This window comes from Eubalaena glacialis, chromosome 15 (genome assembly GCF_028564815.1).
Source record: "Eubalaena glacialis isolate mEubGla1 chromosome 15, mEubGla1.1.hap2.+ XY, whole genome shotgun sequence".
Taxonomy (NCBI): domain Eukaryota; kingdom Metazoa; phylum Chordata; class Mammalia; order Artiodactyla; family Balaenidae; genus Eubalaena; species Eubalaena glacialis.
This window is the reverse complement of record NC_083730.1, coordinates 67,846,204-67,856,327: the sequence shown is the minus strand read 5'-3', so window position 1 is coordinate 67,856,327 and position 10,124 is coordinate 67,846,204. Positions and strand designations below refer to the sequence as shown.

General features: G+C 43.5%; 1 long non-coding RNA gene across 1 annotated transcript; it reads right to left on the bottom strand.

Annotated features, from left to right (window-relative positions):
- Nucleotides 1-652: 652 nt before the first annotated feature.
- Nucleotides 653-9,347, bottom strand: LOC133075222 (uncharacterized). The gene is made up of 3 exons (XR_009697334.1): nucleotides 9,283-9,347; nucleotides 8,205-8,323; nucleotides 653-695 (listed from the first exon to the last, which is right to left on the bottom strand). It is a non-coding gene; the product is annotated as an uncharacterized LOC133075222 (long non-coding RNA).
- Between the last annotated feature and the right edge of the window lie 777 nt (nucleotides 9,348-10,124).

Here is a 10,124-nt window from a genome sequence, read left to right as displayed (position 1 = left end):
CAGCTCCTGGGTGCGCCGCCCTCCCTGGGGGGGAGGGGGGGTCCTGCCCCATGCCGAGTCCTGGGAGCATTGGGAGTTCCTGTTTCACCCCAAACATCCCACAGGGGCGTACCTCTACCTGGAAGGGCGCCACTACAGATCCATCACCTCCCATTGTGCCCGGAGTTCAGCCGCACAGGACGGGTCGGGTGTTGCTCCTGTGCCTGCTGGGACAGAGCACTACACACTGAGGGCCTTCAGACAACAGACACCCTCGCCACAGTGCCTCCTAGCTGCATCCCCAGAGCATGATAACAGTGTCCCTGCACTCCTGACTCACCCTCTGCCATCCCTGGGACCCTCACCGCCCCCTGGAGCCTCAGTTACCACTTGTGAGCTGATGGGTCCCTGCCCAGGCTCTAGCCCAGGTTTCTGGACCGTCAGACTCACATACCCACTCATCCACCCACCCACCCACCTCCCACCTCCAGAGCACCTGGGATCCACAGGCATCTCGGACTCAACACACCAAACCAGAAGCCAGCTCTGAGGCAGCCGGAAGTTCTCCGGTGCCCCCCTCTCCCCCTTCCATGATAGTCACCCAGTCCTCTCCCTCCATCTGCGTGGCTTGGCCTTGGTTCCACCTCTTTGTCCGTTTCTGCCTCCTTGCCGCTGCCACAGCCTCGATCCACTTCCTACTCGTGACAGTGATGAGCCTTGGAAAATGCATACCTGATCCTGCCATGAGGCCACACAGAGCCCTCCTTGGCTCCTGGGTGCCCCTGCAGGAAGCCCATTCCTCTCGCTCCCTGCTCATCCCACCCTAGGTTACTTGCTCGGCCCCTGCCCACATCCCTCCTGGACCACAAGCAATGCCAACCAAGATGCATTCCCAGCCCAGTTAGCGACTCTTACAGCCTCTTTAAACATCTTGTTACACAGCGGAAATCAAAGCGGTATCTTCAAAATAACATTCACATCAATATAGATCAGCCCCCACAGAATACAGCTAAGGCAGGACTCAGAGGAAAATATATTGCCTTAAATAGTTACATTAATAATAATCAAAACAAATAAAGTATCTAACATATGAAGTTAGTAAAAGAACAATCAGAGCAAATGAAGCAACTGACAAAGGATTAATCTCCAAGATTTACAAGCAGCTCATGCAGCTCAATATCAAAAAAACTAACAACCCAATCCAAAAATGGGCAGAAGATCTAAATAGACATTTCTCCAAAGAAGATATACAGATAGCCAACAGACACATGAAAGAATGCTCAACATCATTAATCATTAGAGAAATGCAAATCAAAACTACAATGAGATATCATCTCACACCGGTCAGAATGGCCATCATCAAAAAATCTAGAAACAATAAATGCTGGAGAGGGTGTGGAGAAAAGGGAACCCTCTTGCACTGTTGGTGGGAATGTAAATTGATACAGCCACTATGGAGAACAGTATGGAGGTTCCTTAAAAAACTACCAATAGAACTACCATACGACCCAGCAATCCCACTACTGGGCATATACCCTGAGAAAACCATAATTCAAAAAGAGTCATGTACCAAAATGTTCATTGCAGCTCTATTTACAATAGCCAGGACCTGGAAGCAACCTAAGTGTCCATCATCGGATGAATGGATAAAGAAGATGTGGCACATATATACAATGGAATATTACTCAGCCATAAAAAGAAATGAAATGGAGGTATTTGTAGTGAGGTGGATGGAGTTAGAGTCTGTCATACAGAGTGAAGTAAGTCAGAAAGAGAAAAACAAATACAGTATGCTAACACATATATATGGAATCTAAGGGGAAAAAAAGGTCATGAAGAACCTAGTGGCAAGACGGGAATAAAGACACAGACCTACTAGAGAATGGACTTGAGGATATGGGGAGGGGGAGGGGTAAGATGTGACAGGGTGGGAGAGTGGCATAGACATATATACACTACCAAATGTAAAACAGATAGCTAGTGGGAAGCAGCCGCATAGCACAGGGAGATCAGCTCTGTGCTTTGTGACCACCTAGAGGGGTGGGATAGGGAGGGTGGGAGGGAGGGAGATGCAAGAGGGAAGAGATATGGGAACATATGTATATGTATAACTGATTCACTTTGTTATAAAGCAGAAACTAACACACCACTGTAAAGCAATTATACTCCAATAAAAAAAATAAAAAATAAAAAAGAACAATCAGAACAGTAAGGAAGGCAAGAGGAAGAATTTAGTAACAACTGAAGCAGAAATTGATAAATTTGAAGTCAGAAGAACAGATCTTTGAAAAAGATATAATATATAAGCTATTAGCTAGCCAATTAGTAAAAATGAAGGACGTGTAAATACACACAAAAATGAAATAAGAACGGGGAAATAACCTAAGCTATAGAGGAAGTTAGAAGTACTAGAAAAGATTACTCATTTTAATAAAAATAAATTTGGAAACTTGACAAAATAAATTACTTTCTAGGATGATATAAGTAGAATTGCGATACTTAACACATACTAAAAACATTGCCACTTATCTGAAATTCAGATTTAATTGGGCAGGCTTTATTTTTATTTGCTAAATCTGGCAAGCTTAAGTATAAATGACAAACGGGTCCAAGAAAGAGCAAAGGTCTAGACATGTCAATGATCGCAAAAAAAACTGAGAACGTGGCAGGAACACTGGCCTACCACAAATGCCCTTCTGGAAAGTTTCCCAGGCGAAGTGTGTCCTGCCATTAGGATCAGAGGCCTCTCTTGCCAGTTAAGCCGCCACAGTGTAGAGCGAGGAGGAACATTTCCACATTCACTTTATGAAGTCAGCATAGGACTAGCCCCAAACTTGGCAAAGCACACCAAAGACCAATTGTGTTTGGGAAACTCAACACAAAACTCCTCAAACAAATACAAGCAAGGAGACTCCAAGCAACACATTCAAAAGGACAGGGTGTCCGGGTGGGGCCGACACCAGTACTGCTGGGAATGTCCATGAGAGGGACTTGTACTCCTCCTCTTTCACCAGAGGAGAAAAATCACAGAGTTCTCTCATGGAGAGGCATTTGACAAAATTCAACACTCATTCTTGATTTAAAAAAAAAAAAAAAAAAAAACCCCACAGACAAAACAACAACAAAACACTGAATAAAATGGAAATAAATGGATATTCCCTTAACATGAATAAATATCTCAAAACAACAGTAACATCTGTTGGACAATGACCATGGCTCGGTGCTACTCTATTGCTTTACATGTATTAATTCACGTAATTCTCCCTAATGAAAGGGAGCTATGATGAGCCCCATCTTGCAATGAGAATACTGACGTACTAAAGCTCCCAGGGCCCTGTGGAGTAAGTGCCAGAGGTGGAAACTGGGGAGACAGATGGAGAAAATGAGTCTTGACCCCTACCTCATACCATATACAGAAATTAATTCGAGATGAATCTTAGGCCTAAATGGGAAAACTAAAATAAATGTCTGGGCAACCAGTCCAGAATCATTTATTACAAAGACCTTCATTTTCCTCATTGAATTACATCAGTGCTTTTGTGAAACAAACAAAAAAACTCAAGTAAACCAAGCCATCAGATTTTAAAACACACTGTAAACATACAGTAGGTTAAAACAGCATATGAATAAACCTCAGAAATCAATCAACCACAACACAAAGTTCACAAAGAAATGCAAATATATGGGAATTTTGTCTGCTAAAAGAGCATTTCGCAGCAGTAGGAAAAAGATGAATTGCTAACAATCAGTATTAGAACAAGTGGGTAGCCACCTGGAAAACAGTAAAGTGGGACCCCGGCCTTTTATTTATACCAAATTAAATGCCAGTTGGACCAAAGATTTAACAGTTAAAAATAAAACCATACAAATATTGTAAAAAAATGGGAGAAAATTTTATTTATGTTCTTAGAGTGGGGAAGTCCTTTTTTAGGCATGACATAAAATCAAGAAGCCATATTAAAGGGACTTCCCCGGTGGTCCAGTGGGTAAGACTCCACACTCCCAATGCAGGGGGCCTGGGTTCGATCCCTGGTCGGGGAACTAGATCCCGCTTGCTGCAACTAATAGTTCGCGTGAGGCAACTAAAGATCCCGCGTGCCACAACTAAGACCTGGTGCAGCCTAAATTAATTAATTAAAAAAAAAAAGAAGCCATACTAAGGAAAGGATAAATTGGGACTTCCCTGGCAGTTCAGTGGTTAAGACTCTGCCCTTCCAATGCAGGGGGCAGGTTTGATCCTTGGTCGGGGAACTAAGATCCCACATGCCATGCGGCGTGGCCAAAAAATTTAAAAAAAAAAAAAAGGATAAATTTGAACACATAAAAATTTAAAATTTTGATGTGAAAAATATTTCAAAAGACCAATGAAAACCTTGCAGAAAGACAGTTTCAATACGTGATCTGGGGCTGGTTACTTTAATATTTAAATATTTAATATCAAAGACCAAGTATCCATTAGAAAGATGCACAGGGATATGACTCATTAGACCACAGAAAGAGAACTACAAATCGCCATTTCAACATATAAAAAATTGCTCAACCTCACTGATAAATGCGCCAATTAAAAAAACAATGAGATCCACAGGGACAAAGCAAATGGCTCCAGCCCAAAGGCTTCCTCTGTGAACGCTTCCAAACACTGATGGAACAAAAAACACCAGTCTTACACAAACTCTTCCCGAGAACAGAACAGAGAAAACATTGCCCAACTTTTAATAAGGCCAGCATAATCCTGAGAACAAAACCTGACAAAGAAACTTCATGAAAGAAAAGTAGAGGGTGATTTCATTCATGCACAGAGATGCAAAATTCCTAAATGAAATCTGAGCAAGCCAAATTCATATATATAAATTCATCACTACCAATTTGGGTTTATTCTGGGAATGCATGATTGGTTGAACATTACAAAATCAAGCAATGCAATTCACTGTATTAACATACTAATAGAATAAAGAAGAAAAATCATGCCCCATCTCAATAAATGCAGAAAAGCATTTGATAAAATTTGCCAACTTTCACAATAAAAATTCTCAGTAACTAGAAATAGAAGAAAACTTCCTTAATTTTATAAGTTGCGGCTACAAAACCCTACAGTAAACATCATACCTCATGGTAAAACATACAAGCCTTCCTTTTGAGATTGAGACCAATTCCTTTTGAGATGGAAACATGCATTGCTAGCTTTCATCATTTCCTTTCCATACTGAAAGAGAAGTCCTTGCCAGGGAAATAAGGGGAGAAAAACGAACAAAAGGTATAATTGGAAAGGAGGACATAAAACTGTCAATATTTGTAGATACTTAACAGGTAAACTGTTAGAAATAAGTCAATTGAACAAGATCACTGGAATCAAGGAAAATATACAAAAATCAATGATACTTCTACATCATTCACAAATAGAAAACACTTTTTTGAACTGAAATCACTTACAATAGCATTAAAAAAAAAAAAAATCCACGCCTAGAAGTAAAACTAACAAGTATGCAAGACCTCTACACTGAACACTGCAAAATATAACTGAAGAATTTGAAGAAAACGAATAAACGGAGGATTATACTACATTCATGGACTAGAAGGCTTAGTGCTGTGAAGATGCCAACTCTCCCCACATTCACCTATAAATCCAATGCAATCCTAAAAAAATCCTCACAGGTTTGTGTGTGTGTATGTGTGTGTGTGTGGAAATCAGCAAGCTGATTCTAAAATTCATATGGAAACACCAAGGACCAGGACTAGCCCAGGCAATCTTGAGGAAGAACATGAAGGAGAGGGACCTCCCTGGTGGTCCAGTGGTTAAGACTCCGAGCTTCCGATGCAAGAGGCCTGGGTTTGATCCCTGGTCACGGAACTAGATCCCGCATGCCACAACTAAAGATCCCACGTGCTTCAGCTAAAGAAAAAGATCCTGCATGCCACAACAAAGATCCCGCATGCTGCAGCTAAGGCCCGGTGCAGCCAAATAAATAAATAAAAATAAAGTATTAAAAAAAAAAAAAAAAAGGAAAGATATGGCCAATTAAAAAAAAAAAAAAAGAACATAAAGGAGGACTCACATTACCAGATGTCAGGAACAAGCTATGGTAATTAAGGCAATTTGGTATTGGTGCAAAAATAAACTGGGCAGGGCTTCCCTGGTGGTGCAGTGTTTAAGAATCCACCTGCCAATGCAGAGGACACAGGTTCGATCCCTGGTCCAGGAGGATCCCACATGCCATGGAGCAACTAAGCCCATGCGTCACAACTACTGAGCCTGTGCTCTAGAGCCCACGAGCCACAACAATCGAGCCCATGCGCCACAACTACTTAAGCCTGTGTGCCTAGAGCCCGTGTTCCGCAACAAGAGAAGCAACCACAATGAGACGCCCGCTTACCGCAAAGAAGCGTAGCCCCTGCTCACCGTAACTAGAGAAAGCCTGCGCAGCAATGAAAACCCAATGCAGCCAAAAATAAATAAATAAAATAAATTTTAAAAAATCTATCAAAAATAAACTGGGCAATGGGACAGAACAGAAAGTCACCTGACCTCCGACAGAGGAGACACAGCAGTGCAATGGGAAAGCAATGCTGTTTCAATAAACAGTGCTGAGTCAATCAGATAGCCAGATGAAAAATGTGTACCCTGACTCCTACCTCACACCATGCACAAAAATCATTCCAGATGGTTGGCAGATCTAATTATGAAATATCACACAATAACACTTTTATAGGAAAATACAGAACAGCTTTGTGACTTGGGAGAAGGCACATGTTTCTTAAACAGGACACAAAAAGTACTAACTGTAAAAGAAAAAAATGGATAAACTGACCTATATAAAAATTAAGAACTTCTGTTCAACAAAAGACATTAAAATAGTGAAAAGGCAACCCATGGAATACGAGAGTATCTGTAGTGCTTATATCTGACAATAAACTCTTACCCAGAATAAAGAACTCCTACAAATCAATTAGAGAGCTCCAGATAACCTGACGGAAAATGGGCAAAAGACTTGAACACACCTCATAAAAGAGGAGCTCTGGATGGCCAATGAACATACAAAGAAATGCACAGCTTCACTAGTTGTCAAAAAAAAAATGCAAAATAAATCCACAATATGCTACCACTATGTACCCATCAGAATAGCCAAAATTCAAGAGACCAACAATGCCAAGTGTTGGCAAAAATATGGCAAAATGGGGACTTCCCTTGCAGTCCAGTGGTTAAGACTCCACACTTCCACTGCAGGGGGCATGGATTTGACCCCTGGTTGGGGAACTAAGATCCCACACTAACATTCCACTTCTATAAACGAAGTACAAATACAGAGGTTATTTAAAAAAAAAAAAAAAATATGGCAAAATGGAATTGCCATTCGCCTCCAGTGGGAACATCAACTGGTAAAACTACTTTGGAAAACCAGTATTACCTACTAAAACTACCACACTCCTACCTCATGCCCAGCAATGCTACTCCTAGGAACTTACCCAATATAAATGCATATGTCTGTAACTGACCAGGACCCTATGGGGCCTTCCTGGAATAGACCCTGCCCCCTCCAATGTCCTCCGCCTGCCTCTCTGTCTATAGAAAAACTTTAGTCTCCAAGGCCTTCCCTGAGTTCCAGAGAATACGTTTAATCAGAGAAGTGACAAATGCAGAAAGAAAGGAGAATAGCCAAGCAAGACAAAATAATAATAGTTTAGCCATTAAACAAAGTCAAGGACCTTCAGTTCCTCAAGGGCTACAGATAATATTCTGAGCTATGTCCTTTGAGCCATTTTGCAGATACTGAAACCCCCACCAGGTGGAAGAAGTTAACTGCATGCTGCCCACTAGCACATAGACCCCAGACCAGTTGGAACCAGAAGGATGATGATGTTGACTCCCAATTACCTCACCACCAACCCATCAGAAAAATGCCCACGACCTGACCACGCACCCTGAAACCTCCCTCCCTCACCCTGTCTTTAAAACCTTTCCCTGAGGGACTTCCCTGGTGGTGCGGTGGATAAGATTCCGCACTCCCAATGCAGGGGACCCAGGTTCAATCCCTGGTCAGGGAACTAGATCCCACATGCATGCTACAACTAAGAGTCTGCATGCCACAACTAAGGAGTCCACGTGCTGCAACTAAGGAGCTGGCAAACCGCAACCAAAACCTGGTGCAACCAAATAAATAAATTAATAATAAAATAAAACCTTTCCCTGAAAGCCATCAGGGAGTTTGGGCCTTCTGAGCATTAGCTACCTGGACTCCTTGCTTGGTATTGCAATAAACGCTGCACTTTCCTTCAGCACAACTTGGTGTCAGTAGGTTGGCTTTACTGCACGAAGGCGAGCAGACCCACGTTTGGTTCGGTAACACATCTGTGCATCAAAAGACACATACAAGAATGTTTATAGCACTAGCCATTATAGCTCCAAACTGAAAACCACCCCAAAGCGCCTCAACAGGAAAATGGTTAAACAAATTCATTAGCTGAAATAACACTCAGAAAAAATAAAAATCTCAAAGCAGAACACCTCAACATGGATGAATCTCATAAACATAATATGCACAAGCAGCTAGATACAAAGAGCATCGACTCTAGGATTCCACCTGTGTGAAGGACAAACCAGGCAGAACTCGCCTATGGGGTGAGAAATTGGTGGTTGACCTGAGGAGGAGGGAGAGGACAGTGTCTGACAGAGAAAATGTTAGGTGTGACCAGAGTGGTGGTTCACTGGGCATGTTCACAAGCTGTACCCTGAGCAGTGCACTCTCTTGCTTACAACTTATACTTTATTTAGCAGAGTTCCATCAAAGAAGCAGGGCCCACACCATGGGAACTGGGCAAGGGGTCCCTGTAAGGCTACTGTCTCCCATGGGATGCTGCAGCCTGAGGTCCATGTGGCAGAGTCAGGAGGGAAGATGGATGGAAAGTGGAGGGAGGACCCAGAGCTGACTGGAGCCCATGAGGATGGGCTGAAGCCCACATCCCTTCTTGTTGCCAAGGGCGACAAAGGTTTCTTGCAGCAGCTGGACCGCTTTGTCACACACCTGACCCAGGAGAATGGATTGAGGGTGGACTGGGAGGAGCTGGAGTAGTTGCCTGGATTCCGCTGGTGCTGCTGAGCTGGGTCAGCAGGCGCGCCACAAGGAGTGCGACCTACAAAAGAGGTTGCCAATTCCCTTCCGCCCTCCCAATCCTGCGCAGGAATCTCTCCTGTGGTCCTAACCCAAAACACATTGGGAAGGGAATTCCAGGAAAGCCGGTCAGCCTGACGGAGGCCCCACAGTGTGTTTCACTAACTGACAAAGAGCAAAAAATCTGAAGGCTCCTTACGCTGATGAGGGTGTAGGGGGCCCGGCAATCGCGTAGGTTGGTGGTGAGTGTCAGCGGGTACAACTCTAGGAGGAAAACAAATGTGTCGTTTAACCAGTCCATCGGACTTCCTTGGTGGCGCAGTGGTTAGGAATCCGCCGGCTAGTGCAGGGGACACAGGTTCAAGCCCTGGTCTGGGAAGATCCCACATGCCGCGGAGCAACTAGGCCCGTGTGCCACAACTACTGAGCCCGTGTGCCTAGAGCCTGTGCTCCACAACCAGAGAAGCCACCGCAATGAGAAGCCCACGCACCGCAACGAAGAGCAGCCCCCACTCGCCACAACTAGAGAAAGCCAGGGCGCAGCAACAAAGACCCAACACAGCCAAAAATAAATAATATAAATAAATAAATTAAAAAAAAAAAAAAAACAAAAAACCCAGCCCATCATCTTGTGTGACTTTCCCCTACAGGTGAACCTGAACTTACTTACCAAGCACAACAGCGTTTGAAGAAGCAAAAGACTGTCCACCACCTGGGGAATGACTAAGTAAATTCCTCTGTTTGAGTTTTAAAATTTTCTAATTGCAGTAAAATACAAATAACACAGGACTTCCCTGGTGGCTCAGTGGTTAAGAATCTGCCTGCCAATGCAGGGGACATGGGTTCGAGCCCTGGTCTGGGAAGATCCCACACGCTGCGAAGCAACTAAGCCCGTGCGACACAACTACTGAGCCTGTGCTCTAGAGCCCGCGTGCCACACCTACTGAGCCCACGTGCCACAACTACTGAAGCCCACGTGCCTAGAGCCCATGCTCCATAACAAGAGAAGCCACCGCAATGAGAAGCCCACGCACCACAACG